We start from the raw sequence: 20,188 nt of genomic DNA on the forward strand, positions 1-20,188 counted from the left end.
TTTAAAGGGAATCTCTAAACATGTGTTAATTCTGTGTCGTTTTGATGTTTTACTGCCTGTGAAATGAAAAATTTAAACTTGTAAATCAGTGTCTGATTATGAGCTAGGCTATAATATGGCTGACGTGACAACTAGTTATACAATTCTACTGTTTTAGACGTTTGTGTGTGTTTAATTACATATTAAAATACAAAAATCTACTATAGTCTATACTAAATAAATAATAACAACATTATGAAAAAGATAAAAAGTCATCTACATAAGCGAAAGTAGAGACAAGAGAACACTTTTTTTTAATTTTGCCCTCCACTATTAGTCCCTGTGATTAGACCACTAAACATTATATAAAATAATTTTTTGTTTAGCGAACTGTCAAATTTTGTATTCATTTATGTAAGTAATATTATAATATTTTTTTTCATCCACATAGCGTATATGACCCAATGGTTGATAGTCAGATAATAATGTCCTCCTAAGGAGACTCCTGTACCTATGTTCACTGATCCAAGAGCATTTAACAAACACCTGAACCGACACATGGTAATTCCAAAACCTACACACATTACGGCCTATTAAACATGTATAAATTAAAACCTATATAAAACGGGAATCCTCCAGTCTTTAAACACATTCACAGCCAACCTGTTACAACTACCACATCTTCAACAGCCTGCCGCCGTTCCGACATCCAAACCCTTGAAATTGCAAGAATTCGCCCTCAACAATCCACATCTAAGCCATGAAACTCCAGGTTATCATCGTGTTGACTTTAGTAGCAATGACATCAATTGTATCAAGCAAATCAACTCAGCAGATTTACTGTGGACGAAGACTGGCGAATGCCCTAGCAATGCTGTGTCCTGACGAAGACATGGGGAAGCGATCCAACAGCATACCAGACTATGAGGTGGACTACTGGCCATGGTTGAGTAAGGCCAGAGCATTAGAGGGGGGTCGGGGGAAGAGACAGGGGGGAGTGGCTTCGGAATGCTGTGACAAGCCATGCTCATTGTCGGAACTGTTGAGTTACTGCTAGATGCTGTCGGTGCTGGTTGATTTGAATAAACTTTGAGGCTGTAATATACACTTTTTTCCTAACTAGGTTTAGGTCTATCGAAAACAAAATTTATAATTGTTTTTTTTTTGACGTAGTTAATAAAATTTTAATATTACCAAAGTCTTTCTCCTGGGTTGATTGTGATTGAACCATTCTTTTTTTCTCAAAAGGTTCCTTATAGTTCTGGTCTAATCAAGACGATAAAGCTAAATGGAAGAAGTCAAAATAAAGTTAAAACAGTAAAAGTGAAAACTAAATAAAATTTTGTCCGAAAACAATTACTACTCACAACTTCTATTGGAATGTTTTCATGACCCAGTTCGCTTTATAAAACATTCATATTACTGCTCTAACGAACTGCATAACACAAAAGACTTCTAGTATAATCCACAGCCTATATAAATTCAATACAAAATTAGCAACTATTACCATCGCATAAAGGTCCATGTAGGGTTGCTTTACGGGTCGACTGTACTTCGATTTAAAAAAGAAAGGTGCCTGACGATTTATGATATTGGAAACAAAAGGGAACTAATAGGATTGTATTTCTTGAGCCAGTCAACCAGTTATAGTAGTCAGGAATGTTTTAATGTTCTCATTGCTTTAAATATTTTTCTTTTGTTTATGCAATAAGGGTGGGTTGCACCGTCCACTTTAACGTGCGTAGCAAATCGCATAGTTTTTTTTACACGCATTTTGTCTAAACGACAGCGGCGTGCAGGTTAAAAGCAACGTCATTTTTTATGGTGCGAAATTTGTCAGTAATGAAAGGTTGTCGGCGTTTTACTAGTAACCCGATATATACTTCATCATCGATATCACCATTATCATCAACTACCAGTTAAACGTCCCCACTGCCTGAGGCACTGGCCTTCGTTAAGGCTGGATAAGGAGATTGCGGATTGGCGGGTTTTAACGACTGCAAATACAACCGGGACCAATGGCATTACGTGCCGTCCGTAGCACGGAGGAGTTCAAGATAATTTTGGTCACCCATCCAATGACCGACCATTGAAAATGTCTTAACCGCCACTATCACAGGCCGAGCGCGCCACTGCGCCATTGAGCTTCTCAAGGGTTTATATTTACACCTGTAACCAGCACTTGTAGTTTGTTGCCTGCATCAATAAACAAAATACGCATTAAATCAACTTGGTCAATATAATGCAAAATCATTGCTTAGTAAGGAGTAGGACCATACAAAATATTTGATAGAAACACATTATCACAGTTACGTCAAGTAACCGATGATCTTTATGCGGCAGTTTTAGGGACGAATTTGCTATTATTTTGGATAGCTTGATGTGCACTTGACTGTACAACATCACCAATCACGGCTCACGTGTTATCGGCGTCATCAAACGGCCAAACGAGATCCTAAGTGGATATCATTGTTCATCTATTACCAAGATAAGATATAATGCTATGAAACTATTCTATTCACCGGCGCTACCGTTTGATTTTAATTGATTTGTTGGTTTATTTACTTCAGATTAGATAGATTATTACGAGAATACGGCGGCTCGCGACGCCGCCGCCGACTTGAGACTCAACGGCTGTGGAAGAAACACAAAAACACTCTAAATGAGAGAGAGAATATTATGTTATTTCATAAACGTCCTTACATTCGATTAAAACTGAATTGAAAAATAAACATCATGGTAAATACGGGAACACTCTTTTTAAGAGAGATAGATAGAGAAAACTATAAACTTAGTGATATATTCGTCTCTTTAATTACAAGAAAAATAGTGTATACAAGAAGACTTACAAAGTTTGGAGATGAGCCTGCAAATTGTATGTTATGTAAATCTCCTATCGCATTTAAATATCTTATCCCGTCTTTGGTTTTCATTGTTTTTGTCATGATCAGAATAAAACTAATCCGGATAAAGTCGGGGAAGGACCGTCACAACACAGACTCATGCATTTTCAATATAATTCGTTTAATTTGAGCGTATACGATCGTCGGCTTCGACTGAGGCTCTGGTATCTTCGTGACTTGACCTGATAGATTATGCAACTCGTGGCGCATAGTATAGGAGCTCAATCAGTCTTGCACACAACAAAATTACTCGTTCGTATCTTGGCTAATTCGTTCTCCTAGTCTTTTAGCTCTGAATCATGAACATTTATTTAATATATACTATTATTATAAAGAGGTAAGCGTTTGTGAGTTTGTATGTTTGAATCTCCGAAACTACCGAACCGATGTAAGGTACATTCACCAAGATTGCTATATTTAATTTATTGATTTATTTTATCTCAAAATTCCCACGGGAGCGAAGCCCCAGGCAAGGTCTTCTCATAAATAAAACTATAGCAGATTTATTTCACATCATATTAATGGTCTATAAACACAACGTTTGTGTGAAGTGGAGAAGGAAATGTAAGAAAATTGATATTGGGCTGACGCTTAACAGCTGAAGAAGAAACCGCGAAAACAAATTATAAAATTGATACATTCATTAATATAGAAAAAAATGAAGCGGTAATGATGTAATGGTTAATACTGTTAAGCCTGTGTATCAAAAGGTCGCAGGTTCAAATTCAAATCATTTATTCAGACTATACAGGCGCCTTTAACGTATTCAGAAATTAGACCTTCACAAAAGGTGCCTACCTTTTCACGTCAATTTTTATATTAAATAGTTATTTCTCACAAGCTACAAAACTACTGGGTACGTATCCTACTCGTGCCATAAGAGTTTGTATACCAATCTGACTCATATATAGTAGTTTTCATAGACCACCACATGCTTCCGGTGAAGGTAAACAATGGTGAAGGTGAGGAAACCAGCACACTGATGGACAGTTTAGTTCATTAGTGTGTGTGCGACTACCTGCCACTAGATGGCGGTAAGTAGTCGTAAAAGTCACGTCAGATGCCTTTAGGCGACTTGAATAAAATATGACACAAGTGCTAGCTATTGCTAGCGTGTTATTACACATTCGATATGATGATGATGACAGAAAAAAATACATGAATGCATATAATTTCTTTTAGAATACCGGTACTCTAAAATTAGTAAATTCTCGCTCGCAGCTTACAACTTAGTGCCTCTGCCTAGAGGCGTTCACACCTACCTCCTAACGATATTACGAGTATCGCCTGCCTAACCAATGGTAGGTGTTACCGTATAATCAGTTAGACATAATTATCGATCGGCCCACTTTGTATATTGATGGATGGACATAACGTTGCGTTATTGACGAAATTATTTTCAGAAATTGAGATGAGAAAAATGGTTAAAGAGTTTTTAGAGCCGAGAGGTGTATTGGACTCAACCTTTTATAATCAAAACTGTGAGCTTTTTTCGATAAACCAGAAGTGTTGAATTTTGATCTTTAAAACGTATATAGATACTAATGATTTGTTCTTTTGTTACAGGTATTTATAAAGTGCCCTAAAGCTGCCCTGCACATCGTATATGTGTGTGATCTGAGGGCCTACTGCTTCATTATCATCATCAAGTTTAAGACCGATGCTTACATCTTAAAGTACCTACATATATTAGTAAGTTACTTTTTGTTTTAACCTAGTTATCTCTGGCACAAGAAGTCCCTGACGTAGAGCTCATCAGTACTATGTTAATTATACGAGAAGTAATGTATAAATATAATGTACCTATATACAGGGCGTGACAAAATACCTATATAAATATGAAGTGGAAAGGTACCTTGCGTAGAACCTTTATACGGCGTTAATAAAACTTATTAAAAATATTCGTCGGTCGCATCCATTATAGCGAATCAGAAAACCTTCCGAGCATTTTTTTGACAAGTATTAATATTAACTTGATATGTACCCAAAATAGTCTTACCACTATGAATGTATGTATAATAATATAGGTATTTTGTAACACTCGGTATAAAATAACCAAAAAAAGTAAATATTAATTATATTCCCATTTTCACCAATCAAAACATCCCGTGAATACCGCAGTATTTCGAAACCAAACAACAAAACGTAGTCTTAAGTTTTTGACATTCCTTGGCTCCAAAATTATTATTACTGTCTGTACACACAGCACAATAAATCTCTCTCCGAGCTAAGATTACTTCGTGTTAAATAAAAGGCGACGATGTGACAAATTAATCGAGCATTGGAAATAGACCAGCTTTACAAATGTCGAGAATGCAGATAGATGTATACTGCAGCGTCGGAGCCCAAAGTAAAAGCATATAATGAGAATTTTGGCCTTTAAATGTATTTTCAACTTTCAATTTAAAAATATAGTATTTCTCAAAAACTACAAACTATAGGCATTTCCGTACGACCACTGCTGAGAAGAAACGCCGAAAGAAACTCATTTAAACAGTTTATCATTTTATGTATAGCAGAAGGGTTTACATTGTTTTTTATAAATACACAAATATTTTCCCCAAAATCCGCTTTTCTACTTTTTTTCTCAATTTCTTAGTTGTCACATCCTTCTTATAATTTGATAATTAAAAGTATTGATATCCATCTATAACCTAAATATTTTTAGTCGACGACTGATTTCTGGTTACAACAACTGATATCGAGTTTGTGTACACCGATTTTTAATAATATAAATCATATTCAAAGTAGACTTTGGTTTTCGAACTTACGAAAAGTGTTGGTAATATTTGATATAACGCCGGGGTAGTAGATAAATTATATTCATCCAGTGTTTAATTATACCCAGTTGTCTCATTAAATAGAAAACTATGTGTATATATTATCATACCAAAGTATCTAGATTAGATCAATTGAGCAATAAAGCAGAAATGTCCACTATAAACTCCTGTACTTTACAACTGTTTTGAGACAGAACGAGAGAGAGGAATCTGATTCTAATAGCCCCTTCAACTTATATCTGAATCAAATACAATTAATTACAAAGTTATATTATTCGTCAATCTTACACATACATTACATACATACGAGTAGGTATAAGGTACAGATAATTTCAAATGTGTGGTGCTTGATCGAAGCAGGACCTATATCTCATTACACCAGCCTCTCCCTATGAAGAAACGCTAACCATACATTATAATTTATTAATAATTCAATTACAAATAGAAGAAACATATTAATATCAGAGAGTACAATATCTTTATATGTCTACGATCACTCTACTACGATACTACTCGTGTCATTCAACGCCAGATATAACAAATCACCGAGTGATGGCCGAGCACGGGATAGGCCTATCAGTTACGTGATTATTACGTCGTTAGTAACGCACTGACAGACGGACATCCATCTGACGTGATGAGGAAAACATTATTCGGAGCAGTTGGCGTCGACGGGGGATAACATAGTGTAATTCTATATTGACTACATGGGTATTATAGACGGGGGATAACATAGTTTAATTCTATATTGAAGAGAAAATTTAATAAATCTGTGACGTAAATACAGGTTGATTCTTTGAATTTCAGCTTAAATTTTCACATTAGATTTTGATGACAAACTAGAATACTCCACAAAGCACAATTGTGCTAATAACTTCAACTGCATTGCAATTGAACTTCTTACGTTCAGGACTTTAATATTATTAATCTGTACTGTGGTAAAGTAAATTTTATTAATGATTGATTTTGGAAATGATTCCTTCCTCAAGATTCCAAATTGACGGATCGTAATGACGCGCGAGCGCATTGGTCAAAACGCCCTGAGAACTGGTATATTTGTATCGTTTCAGTTACAAGTTTCTTTTCGAATCATTCTACAACGACAACGTTGGTTTACGGTTCAGTTTTGTAACAGAACAATCGAGGTTTAATTGCGATCCAACTAAAATTATTAGCGCGATTGATTAATTTATTATGCTTATATAGCTTTGTTAATGGCAACATGTAAAGAAAAATAATTCCAATGTAATATTATCTACGGTTTATATACACTTTCTCCAAAGATGTATCGATTGTTGTAATATTATAATGACATTTATATAGTTGTGGTAATATAAGTTATCGACGTGGGTGGATACCAGACAATGGGCTATAAATAATTAGATTTGGGAATTATGGTAATAGATATAAGGTGTTAGAAATATTTTCGGTTATTTATTGATGTTTTCTACTTTTCATGTAAATCTGTAACATATGCGTTGATTATCTATATAGTTGTGAATATTTTGTCGTGTAGACTTCATTATTTTATTTGTCTACTAGCTTTTGGCCGCGGCTTCGCTCGCGTTTATTTTGTGCGACCGCTCATATTATCAACATCTCGGGTTCGCAGCAACAACAACAACAAAACCTACACCAGATTTTAAGTTAGGCCATCCGCTATACAACCGTAAAAATCGCATCGAATTCTATCCAGTAGACTTTGCGTGATTCTCGAACAAACATACAGACAGATAGCCAACAATCCTAAAAAATCTATTAGTCTTATAGACCCCTCTTAATAATAATTATCCCCTATGTATTATCTATTTATTAATAGTATTATCCCCTAGCCCAGGCTAGGTCGGCTTTTTCATCTTGGCTTTGCACGTTGTTTGGCACATTTAGTTTTTAGACCATTGTCACACACATTCTTCTTAACTATATCAAGCTAGCTCTTTTTGGATTTGCCCTACTGCCAGATCTAGGAAAATGCATGGCCGGACATTTTGTCCATGCTATAATAACATTTTATATGATAGATACAGATTAACAAATTATTTTGGTGCGATTCGCGCTACAGTACGTAATACAATATCTAGTATGTAGTTCTTACTGTTTAATTTTTTTTTCTTCAGAATATTTTGATTTAATGATAATCATCACTAAATTTATAAGCAGCTATGCTCAACGGCCGATATAATAACATTATGAAACCGATATTATCACCCGATGCCCGGCGAGCACCCACGATCCGTCACGAGGCCATTCATCTTCTTATCTTAATATATTCTTCACAGAATTCGTAATTATCACACTTTTGGGAATTTTGGTTTTCGATTCTGCGTGCGATAAGAAAAGGGTCGAAAATATTTTGTTACTGGTGACTTGCTATTCTGACTGAGGCGTGTGGTCCCGCCTTGGAATAGGATCACTCTATATCCTCCTGTCGGTGTCGTACAAAGCAACTAAGGGACACAGCCTTAACAACTGCAAGGCATTAGAATTCCCAAAAAGGTTGAAGGGCCGGCGGCTGTTTGTAAAATTATATAGGCAAATCTTCGAAATTTAATAGTTCTCTGAGGCTTTGTGGCTTCACAGCTGGGAATGTAACCGAGAACCTGGGTTGAGTAAAGTTTTATATTGATAATATGTGTATCTATGGATTTTTATATTATGAACTTTAAAAAACCACAATCTAAAATCTCTCGTGTGCCTTTAGCTTGATCGCTATAATATTATATTAGCGTATTTAATTTTAATAGAAAAATAAAAAATGCAGTGTAAATTACTAAGAAAAACATAATAAAACACGTTTGACTCACTTAAATTGCGACTATACGAGTACAAACACGAGTTATAGAAATTTTCCACGAATTATGGGTGGAAAACACAAGTGGAAATGGAAAATTAAGAAGAAGCTCAAAAGCTCGGGTTGTTGCACTGCACTTGCAATATGCATTGTATCGATTGCAGACTTTAATCGGCTATCGATTGACCACTTACCCGGCGTCCTACGTGAGTGACCGAATGCTGCAAGACTTGATGTGTCGCTGGGCGTGCGTGTCATTACAGCGACAATATCGGGCATCATATCTATTTATGTATACTAATGTGAAACGTAAAGCCATTGTACAATTTAATATAATTTGAACATGCTTTTAGTTAAAAAAAAACTTTAAAAATCTGTTCAGCAGTTTAGAAAGCGTGACAAACAGGCAAACTTTGCATTTGTTTTGTAGTACGTGATATATTCAATAAAAAAGCTATAATTTATCTGAAATTACTGCAATAATGAAGTCTGAAAATCTGTTCAGCAGTTTAATAATTAATATTGTAGCGCGCGGAACTTCAATGTGTAGAAGTGTACTTGTTAATATATATGTTTATATATATGTGTATATATGTATGTAGTTATATATACTTTTACATAGACAAATCGCATCGCGTTTTCTTGAGCGTATTCCCATTGCTCAATCGTGCTCTGTTGTTTTCTAATAGGGTTTGACTCTGACATTAACATACCTACGTAACTTCATACAATATCTACATTCTTCTGCGTTGATCCGTCAACGCATGTCAACGAGACGGAGCTTGTGTTGGTGTCAATGAGACTTTTACAGTTTTTGTCGCTCACCTAAGACACCGATTTTCTGTTGTTACTAGTTGGGCTTCTAGTGCACAAACTATGTTATAAAAGGTACTCTATTTGAATGACTAAAGTTTTATGGGCTGTTAAATCAGATTGTTGACTCACTGTACATAAACGAATGAATAATAATTAATAGTTTTAGCTTGAATAAAAATGTAAAGTATGAATTATAGCGGACGTAGTAGATTTAGGCTGGAAAAAATAAAAATCCAGGAGCTACGGAGAAACGTGACCGTTTATTAGAGGGAGAACGAACAAGAGAGATAAATTCGATACAGACAATGTTTCCGTAACCAAAAAATTAAATATAAAAAAAAAAACAAACTTTTTAATGTTGGTGTTCCAACATAGCTTAAGATAATGTTAATACTGTTAGCATCTGACTTCGTTCAATGTTCGTATTGAATAGGTTTTTTACAAGTTATTTAACTTGAAAATAACAAGTATGTTCGGGTGGAATATTGCAATATAATTTTGAAGCAGATATCTTCAATCGATCGAGCTGAAATTTTGTACACACGTTTAGTTTAGATGACAATGCATTACTATAAGCATGATATGACGGTTCTCCCAGGAAAGACTACCGACGAGGGAACTCCTCAACGGTACTATTTTTTGTTATTATCATTGGATCAAGTAAGACAATAACATGGACCAAAAATATTATACTCATGAGAACGGCTAACAGCTAGACTCCCCATAGCCAAGAAGCCATAAAAAGTGCTATTCTAATGCCAGCTCCACACCATCCGCGAACAGTTCGCCAAACTTTGGCGGATTCGGTATACATTGCTGGTTTTTCATTGCGTTAAATAAAAGCACTCATACAAACTGTTCATGCATTCGCGTCGGCGCCAGTGTGGAGCCTACATAACATACACGAGTTTACGATTATTCGCGACTATTCGCGTCAATCACACACATCCTGTGACGTCACCATGCAAACCAACAATATAATAACGATTTGTTTCATTTATGAAGCAAAAGCGTCTACAACTGTACAGTCAACAACAAATCAAACCAACTAATGTAGTGCGTATTCGCCGTTATTACCGATGCATAGAGATGCGTGCTTTTACGTGTGGTTACTGACCGCAGTTATCTTTATGAAAATGAATTTATGATAACAATAAGACCACACTGATTGACGTGCTATAGAAAATACTGGCTTCCCAATATAAAAAAAATGTGGCTTTTCTGCGCACGTTTAAGTTAATGTCAAAGTTGATGGTGCAACCCACCCTTAAGTTTAGAACCCTTAAGACGTTAATTATACCTTAATTATTTTTCGCTATTTGTTTATGTTTGTAAATCTGGACTTTGCTACTTATTACTTATTTTTTAACTGTAAATCCAGTAAATATAAAAAGAAATACAATAAAAAGCCAGGCAAGAGCAAGTCGGACTTGCTGCAAAGAGTTCCGTGCAACAAAAACCATGTTTTGCATGCAATGCGTGCCCATATAGGTTTGTGGTAACTAAATATATGCTAATTATATTAATGATAGGCGTAATCATAGGCCCCAATGTAAAAGGTTGAAGTTTAATTTAGTTTGAATTAATTTCTGAAACGCTTTGTTACAGACTCCTAAATAGTATATGTAAATATCGAAATTATACCACATTTTGTAAACTAACTAGATCGATTTTATTCAAACCTACAAAATATAAAAATTTGGTAGGTTCTAGTACGCATAGTCTACTAATAAATTACTGTGATATACGAGTACGGATAGACGGACATGGCGAAACTATAACGATTTCGTATTTGCCATTTTTCCACGGAACCCTAAAAATATTTATCTTCAAAGTTACAGTATCTGTCACCACTTTTAGCACTAACTCGATAAGAAAATATTATTACCTTTCTTTTTATTACACCAACTAAAGCTTCTAAAGGAATGCCTCATCTTATAATCTCTCCAACTTAACACTCACAGACCTAAATAGGTAGAACTACACAACACCATTCAGTAGAAATCTTCGCTTGAAATTCAGAGAAGAATTCCGCCAAAAACAATACGTAATCAATTGAATTCCTTCCAAGATGGCGGGCGGGTTTACCAAGAAATGATGGTAAATAACACCATACAATACATCGTTAATTACTACTTTTGTATGTGTGTGTGAGTCGGCAGGTGTAGGTACACATTTATCTCACAGCCTGTCAGCATCATAAATAAAAGCTGTTAATATAACAGGCTGATTCTACGAGTAATATGGTAAATATATGTTCGACAAATATTTTAAAAAAGTTAGTTTTATTGAATCATTGAATCAATTTTGTAAATAGCTTTTTTGCAACAGACATATAGAGGTATTAAATTAGGACTTCATAAATTATAATTTCATTACGTATGCATTCAAACCTAAAAACTAAAAGGTTTTGCTATAAGTTTAATATAAGAACTAAACATTTGTACTCTCTTGCTCGCGTGTCCCCGGCTACATTCGGGACTATGAGGCCCCGCATGAGGATCAAAGTCTTTTTATTTCATTCCCAAAATGTCAAAAACTTACGCCGGCTTGCCCCATGCAAACAAAATTCAAACTAAGTCCGATCTTTTGGTATAAATTTGCATAAGCCAGGCTATTTGTTTTCCGTATTATCGGGGCCTATTTTAATTATTTTCGGATTTCTCAAAGGGTTCCTTGGCGCGTGCTTTTAAGTACACAAACATGTGTTGCGAAATGGGGAAGCTTATTAAAAGCTCGGGGGAAGATTGAAAGGTTACTGACCGCTTTTGACAATAAAAAGTTTCAATGATTTCAAATTATTACTATTTTTGTTTTGCTCAATAGTTCATAGAAATTAAATGTCGTTAAACTTTGAAGTAATTTAACTTTTAGTCAATAGAAACTCAGGTAAAAACTAGGTATTCGTGTAAAATACGAAACATACAAAAAACAAATATTTACATTTTATAATATACTATACATTTTATATTACTATTATAAATACTAAAATATACTTTATAATATTAAAATGATATTTCTCAAATCTAAGCGTTCTTTCTGTGGAGAAAGATGAGTGGAAAAATAAGAGGAGGTCTTTGCCCAGCAGTGGGACACAACACCTACAGGCTAGATAAAAAAAAGGGATTTTCCGGTCTTCTTCCTCAGCCGTTGAGCGTCGGAGGCCAGTGTCCGCTTTTCCACTTTTTGATCACCACTTCGCACGATTGTGGCATAGATATCTAATTGTCAGGCCATTGTCACGCATATCATCCGTGACGACATCAAACCAGCACTTCTTGGGTTTAACCTCCTGCCAGGGCCAGGCGGGAGCGACACAGCCAGACATTTGTTGCCTACGTGATTTGCCAATCTACACAAGACGTGGTCGTACTTCCAAATGTAATAACCTCGGGTGAAGCTTAATATGTTATCATTTACATCCTATATACATACCTCATACTCAATTACATCAATAATATTAACAAAGAAACCGCACAATGGCCGAGTCGGAATCGAACCCATTGTCCTGTCCCGCAGAGTTACTAGGCCGTGCTGTAACTCCTATCTGGGGTATTGTGTGGGTTAGGCGGTACGGTACGGTATTATACATAGTCCAACACACAGAGCTTAGGGCTTTAGAACACCTGGGTCTTTATATTATTCCAGAAAGCTTGCTTATTTTATTTTTATGTTGTCATATTAATTTTTTTTAATACGAGTGTTTAAAAACCGTTTCTATTAAAACAGTAATGATCTAAGAAGTAAAAGGGGCTTTCAAATCATATAAGCTAAACAATTGAGACTAGACTTAAACATGTTACCAGCTGGATTATTTATTTATTTATTCTTTAAATAAGCTTGTCTATAACTTCGTTTAGAAGAAGAATCTTCTGAATGAAAATCGGTTCATCTGTTTGGGAGCTACGATGCCACAGACATATACACATGTTAGGATCTTACTGTTTAATAACTCTGTATAAATGTATTTTATTTTTATATTATTTGGGGTACACACGACAGACTTCGTAGCCGAAACAATTCAGAGTGACAACCTTAAAAAAAATGAAAATCTACTATGTGTTGCCAGCAACAACACAGACAGACACGTTAAACTTATTATATCCTCTCTTTTTGCATCGGGGTTTCAAAAGGTGTAAGAAGAAGTATAAAGACGATATATATAAGACGATTTTATGTAAATATTATAAGAAATAAATAGCAAACAGTATCATGTTTCTATTCTAAATGCGAATATATTTATAATAAAGGAGACAAGTATGGAAAGATACTTGTGTTTGATAAAATTATGAATAATAATTACTTGATAGGTACAGTCGTTTGCATGTCAAGTAACTCGGCAACCACTTCTATGTGGAGGGAATAGAGATAAGTTTTCAATGATTTTGAGTTTGTTGATTGCTGTACTAGGTTTAATAATTGCGTAAAATGCTAATAGGATTTTGACGAGAACAAAATTCACACTTGCCTCGACGTCAAGTGGAAAACTGATTCTAAATAAAATGACGGAGAATCTATTTAAACCTAATGGTTAGGTAAATTAGTGATAACCTTTTAGTTCCGATCTGATTGCGGGCCTATTGTTGTTCAATTGTTTTTGTTGTCTCGATAATAAAATAGTTACTTTTTTTTTTTTCATTTATTAACATAGTTATTTAGCGCGATACTGCTGTAGAATATGATTATGACAAACATGTTATTTTGACAATGTTGCGTGTGGTTCCGCCCTAGAATAGGACCACTCCATATCCTCCCGTGGATGCCGTACGAGGCGACTAAGGGACACACAGCATAGGCAGCTGATAAACAACGATAGAATTTAAATGGATTTGTTATACATGTCATGTGTGACATGTATAACAAATCCATTTATGCTTATTAAATTATTTTTGAAAACAATAATGAAATTCCCGCTCGATTTAATTATTATTTTCAACAACAATAAGCATTCCCAAGAAGGGTTGACGTCAGACAGGTGACAGTTTGTAAAATCATAGCTTAATCTTCAAAATTTTAAGGTTTTTTTTTTACACGCGAATCCCGGGGTTAGCGCCCTCGGCTTCACAACACAATTTTTTATTTCTTATGTAGTGTGCTATTACAATTACGGTTTCGGATTTTATCGTATTCATCTAAAGGCATCTGATATGATTGTTATTTTAACAGAAACACTTGTTAATTAACCAATAAAATATTCTTTCAGAGTAAAACGCCATAAATTAATCAAGTATATACTAACACCATTTGTTTTACGAGGCTCCTCCACATTGGCCGCAGGAAATCTCCACTTAATTAACTAATGGACCCATTATGACTGGCCCAGAATTTATATTGAGTACCTGCATCATATTAGATTTTTAAATATGAGAACAATTAGTTTTATAGTTTCATTCTAATATGGTCGCATTAATATACAAAATGATATTGTTCTTTAAAATTGACATCTTTTGCAAAATTTGTATGAAAAAAAAAAACACGATGTTAAAGATATGTAATAATCAAAAAAGACTTGGGATCTGCAAATATATTCAATTTATCATCATTATAGTTCTTTTAACATCGCATACATTTTTTTCGAATTACCTATATGTTTTTTAAACTTTCTTTGCACACAGTCACAATAAATATTTCATAATTCCGTCTCATTACTATAACATTTTCTGTTTTTTTGTTTTTTATACAAAAAGAATATTTTTAAAACCTAGGCTCAGACTAAAGTTAAATGCAGCCAGGTAGACATATTTCGTCAACTTTTTTAAAAGGATTTTCGACTCACCGCTCCTCAATGGAACACGATTTACGGCAGACGTCTTGGCATTTAAAAGGACCTTTTTTTCTTTTTTTTTTTTCTAACCATGACTGGCCATTCATAAATGTTTCACAAATCTTTTAAAATTTAGAACGTATCAAGCGACGATATTGCTGCAAACGATATTGTATTTTATATTAGATGTGATAAATGTCATTTTCATTATGTACCTATTTATTTATTTTTCTTTACCTTCCGGATTAAGTTTTATATATGCCACAAAGAAGAAAAGAAAAAAAAAGTTTTATATATTATCATAGCATCAACACAATTTTGTATTGAGAAATTAGAAAGCTAACATTTTGTGTGGCTTAATAATTCTTTTATCATAAACCACAGAACATTTATGTTATTATATTTGTACGACATTGTCAATAAATATCAAATACTGTCTACTTTTCAACTATCAAATGCACTAGTTAATTTAAAATTATTTTTCAAATATTTGTAGGATTCCCATTCACAGCATTCCATACTAATATTATAAATGCGAAAGTCTGTCTATCTGGCGGTTCTGTTTCACGGCTAAACCGCTGGACCTATTTTCATGAAATTTGGTATAGGTACATGACCTTCATTAAATCATAGGCTACATTTTTTCAAAAATCAATACCCAAATCACTATAATGGAGTGTGAAAGTTTGTATGAAAATCGCGTCTGTTCCTCCTTCGCAATAACCTCACGCGGGCGAAGCCGCGAACAATAACTAGTGTAGCATATAAAACAGAGAATGTGATTATGTATAATTATAAGTCTGTATGATGCCAAACTCAAACACAGCATTTCTTTGTAAATCCAAAAAGAGAATCAACTGCAAACGTTATGGCAACATTTGAGGCGCTTCATGTTGTCTGTTTGTTTTGTAACCGTTTGAGAGCTGTTTGCCTCGCGAGCAAACACTGCTTACCACCTGCACTCTCTCGTGGTGATGGCTTATTTAGAACGGATTCAAATTAACTGAAATTTAAGCTAAATCTCTCAGCTGCAAGCATTGCAGCTCAGTATGTTTATGCTAATCTGTGTTGTTATGGGAATTGGGCGCCTCGAAATTAGTAGGTACTTCTATTTGTTTTTATTTATAAAAAAAAGTCCCATATCTAGGAAATATCGTGCTTTCCCTGACATGAGACACAGCCAGATCGAGTTTCTGAAATTTTTGTTAAAACAAAAGCCATATACGTCCAAGATCCAGATCAATCTGAAAAAGGTCATATAGACCCTAATCATAGGTAGTTATCGAACTCAGGACCTCGGATGTTGCAGATGACTACGCCAGAGACATACTTACATCTATTTGAATGTAGTATCCTTAGGTACAGCTTACAAAGTCTAAAGTTGTTTTGGATTTACACCAATCGCTAATTATTTACAAGCTTACGAGTCGGGAACCTGTTAAACATCGCAAACATTGTAATAATGGCAAACATGTGTGTCTGTCTACAATTACTTTTCGTGTTAACAAACCATTACGGATGGTTCCTCTCACTGCAAGCCATTTATTACCTTCACAACTAGTCCTTCTTTCAACATATGAAGTATTTCTCTAGCTCTGTATTAATTTAGAAAACATAATAAAAATAATGTTATGATCATCTCGTCGAGGCGAGGTTCCTAGTGTTGAAAGCACGGAAAAAAGTTTTTTTTTTTGCAAAATAAAAACAAAGTGACGATAAATATTCCGCATTTCTTCGATGTTTCTTCGATCTTTCTAAAAATATATTGTTTTGGAATTTTTGCCCCAAGATACTTTACAACGAAAAAACGACACTAAGTATTTTTTTAAATGCGAATTTTTCTTTCTTTTTCCATTGGCCGTTATATATCTTAGCGTTACACTTAGATCTCCTGCAATAATTCAATCCTTCCTGCTGTTGACCTCGGTGGCGCAGTAGTAAAGTTCTTTCCACTGAACCGAGAGGTCCCGGGTTCGATCCCCGGTCGCGTCATGATGGAAAATGATCTTTTTCTGATTTGCCCGGGTCATGAATGTTTATCTATATATGTATTTGTTATAAAATATAGTATCGTTGAGTTAGTATCCCATAACACAAGTCTCGAACTTACTTTGGGGCTAGCTCAATCTATGTGATTTGTCCTAATATATTTATTTATTTAATAAAACTACAAATCCAAGTTATATGTTTGAATCAAATGTTTACCAGGATATATTTAATTTATTTTTAAGGGACACAATCCTAAAAACAAAACGAGTGGATGTTATTCTGTCTTGTTATGATCTCGTAAAGACTATGTATTTTCCTTGTGTTACCAACATATACAGCGTTACCATTTTGAACAAAGGGCCGTTAAACCATCGCTTTATAAAACTGTACAATGTGATCATTGGGTGGATTTTGGAAATTGTGATGACACAAGTAGTTGGGCTGTTGAGTATCGTCCATTTACAGTATAACCTTTCTCTATCATCTTACATCTACAACCGGCGTACAATTATAAATAATACCAACGACTCATAAAAATTAAACTTATAAACGTGAGGAGTTCGAAGGCGCAGTAATTTTTTTACTCTTCTCTGTCATTCTATCGCTTCTATCCCTCTCGCACTTTCACGCATCATACTTTTCTTTTACTCAGTATCCTTTTCATCATTTATAAGTCTCGTCTAGTTACTTGCTACTGATTTTAATTTATTTCTTATTCTATATAACAGAGAAAATAATTTGGGCCAAGTTTCTTATTTCGTACACAATACTTCTTGTTCATAGTCGTATTCCTCATGGCTGAGGGTCGTGGTCATTACACACATAACAACTTTCTTGGCTTAGTAATGGAATGGTTTACCATTGACTTCTCCATTTCACACACAAGTTAATAATCGACTAGTGTGCAGGTTTCCTCACGATGTTTTCCTTCACCGGAAGCAAGTGGTGGTCGATGAAAACTATTATACATGAGTCAGATTGGTATACAAACTTATGTGGCACGAGTAGGATTCGAACCTGGGAACTTTCGATCCATAGGCGGGCGTTTTAACCATTACACCACCACCGCTTCACAATACTTATCTACTTACAATATTTTCTTATATCTTATGTATATTTAATTTGTTTACATTACTCTAATTCTAATATGTTCTATGGCGCAGTGGTTAGCGTGCTCGGCCTGTAATAATGGCGGTTAAATCTCTCATTACAGACCCATCCAATGATGGGTGACCAAAAATGTATTATCTTGAGCTCCTCCGTGCTTCGGAAGGCACTTTTGCCGTTGATCCCGGCTATACTTGCAATCCTTATAACCCACCAATCCATAATGGGCTTGCATGGTGCATCCACAAAGAATGCTCATGCCCCAGCAGTGGAATCGTTTAAATAGCCGTTGATGATGATAAACATACTAACTAACAAACCAGTTGACAGACAAAACGCTTGCAACTTTAAAACACTAAAATCCTTTGAACAACTCATGATAAGCGAAGCTTTACTGAACAAACTCATATTATTCAAATAACAAAGTTTAATCCCAAAGAGTAAACACCGCTCCGTTTCTAGATTGTTCATGACGTTCCATTTTCCCCAGAGAAAGGATTCTTGCAATTTGGAGCTGACACATGCATTAGTTAAGCAAATGTTTGGATGAGCCATATAGTGCTTAATTTATGATACTCTGCAAATATTTTAAGGGGATTAGCGTAATTTTAAGAAGCTTGAGGAAGGTCTGACGTTGATATATTTTCGCGCCAATTCCATGAATATATTGGAGAATGGTTATAAAAAATGTTTCAAATATCGCATAATAACATTTCGACTATTTTACGCGAATAGTCTGTGTGATGTGGTTAATGGAAATGTTTTACAGCTCAATCCAAAAATTGCGCTTTTGACTTCAATTGCGTCGCAATCGAACCTCGACCGCACGTTACGTTTACATATATATATATATATATATATATATATATATATATATATATATATATATATATATATATATATATATATATATATATATATATATATATGTTTGAAAATAGCTATGTCACAGCATTTTCTAATTTTAACCTGGCTTTTGATATACCGTGAGTGATTTTTTTTCGAGTATAATTTAGCACTCCATTAAATAATACACTCAGAAATTAAATTGATCACGAATTTTTGTATGTCACTAGTATTTTAGAATAACGAATGCATAGAATAAATTATTTCCAGTGTGTTCATTTAGCCGGTGAGTTTTCTTCAAAATAGTTAAAGTATATAAATAAAAGAGTAAGGTTAATTAAAGAAAACAAAAAGTTAAGAATAGTTAAACACAGTAAACTATTTTCAATAAACAAACACAATTTCAACATTTTTCACTTTTAAGTCATCGTAAGTTAACACATTAAGTATACGTAGGTACAAAATGAAATCTTAACTTCTTCATAATTGTGTGTTATTTCTAAACTTATGCATGGATTCATATATGACCTTATTCTTTTCACTTTTTTTATACTAATGATAAGATAAGCAAACAGGCATACGGCCTACCATATGGGAAGTGATCACCGCAGCCCATGGACGCTTGTATCACCAGGGGTGTAACACGCCTGTTGACAGTCCAAATCAAAAGGGCCCTTATGGCGGCTGGCACTCTGGCACTTACGCCATTATTGTCGTTGTTATATATATATATATATATATATATATATATATACATACACGAGTTACTCTTCTATACCTTCGTTAATCTCAGATTGAATATAGAGCATTTCCTGACCGTCTGTCACGAGATTAAAGTCGTTTTGTGCGTAGCCGTTTATTTTTAATTTGTCTCAAATTAGTCTCGCCTCAGACGATCTCGTTCGCACACAAATATCGAGAGACAAATTTTCATTTTATTACGGTGAAAATCAATGCATTTTCAACACACTTAATAATGAGTCTTATTACCTCGACTTTAGGCTCAGAATGCCATATGAATTAAATACGGTACTGTTAGATTATTTTTATTTTTTGTTGATCTATAGCCTAATGATACACAACAGTTTTTTTTACTTTAAATTATTGCATTGTAATTAATCCAATTCAAATAAATTCATATAAAACCAGCTATTACAAATATTATTCAAATAACAAAGTTTAATCCCAAAGAGTAAACACCGCTCCGTTTCTA

At 34.5% G+C, this 20,188-nt stretch overlaps 1 protein-coding gene and 1 long non-coding RNA gene across 5 annotated transcripts in view; both read left to right on the forward strand.

The window, feature by feature from the left end:
- LOC128673276 (netrin-B-like) overlaps window positions 1–20,188 on the forward strand; it is a 145,290-nt gene that overhangs the window by 48,359 nt on the left and 76,743 nt on the right. The gene's annotated exons all lie outside the window — the stretch shown is intronic.
- Window positions 1–20,188, forward strand: part of LOC128673293 (uncharacterized) — a 43,326-nt gene that overhangs the window by 15,886 nt on the left and 7,252 nt on the right. The window contains exon 2 of the long non-coding RNA XR_008405064.2: window positions 4,449–4,574. This is a non-coding gene — a long non-coding RNA (uncharacterized LOC128673293). The remainder of the gene's footprint in view (window positions 1–4,448; window positions 4,575–20,188) is intronic.

This window comes from Plodia interpunctella, chromosome 10 (genome assembly GCF_027563975.2).
Source record: "Plodia interpunctella isolate USDA-ARS_2022_Savannah chromosome 10, ilPloInte3.2, whole genome shotgun sequence".
Classification (NCBI taxonomy): domain Eukaryota; kingdom Metazoa; phylum Arthropoda; class Insecta; order Lepidoptera; family Pyralidae; genus Plodia; species Plodia interpunctella.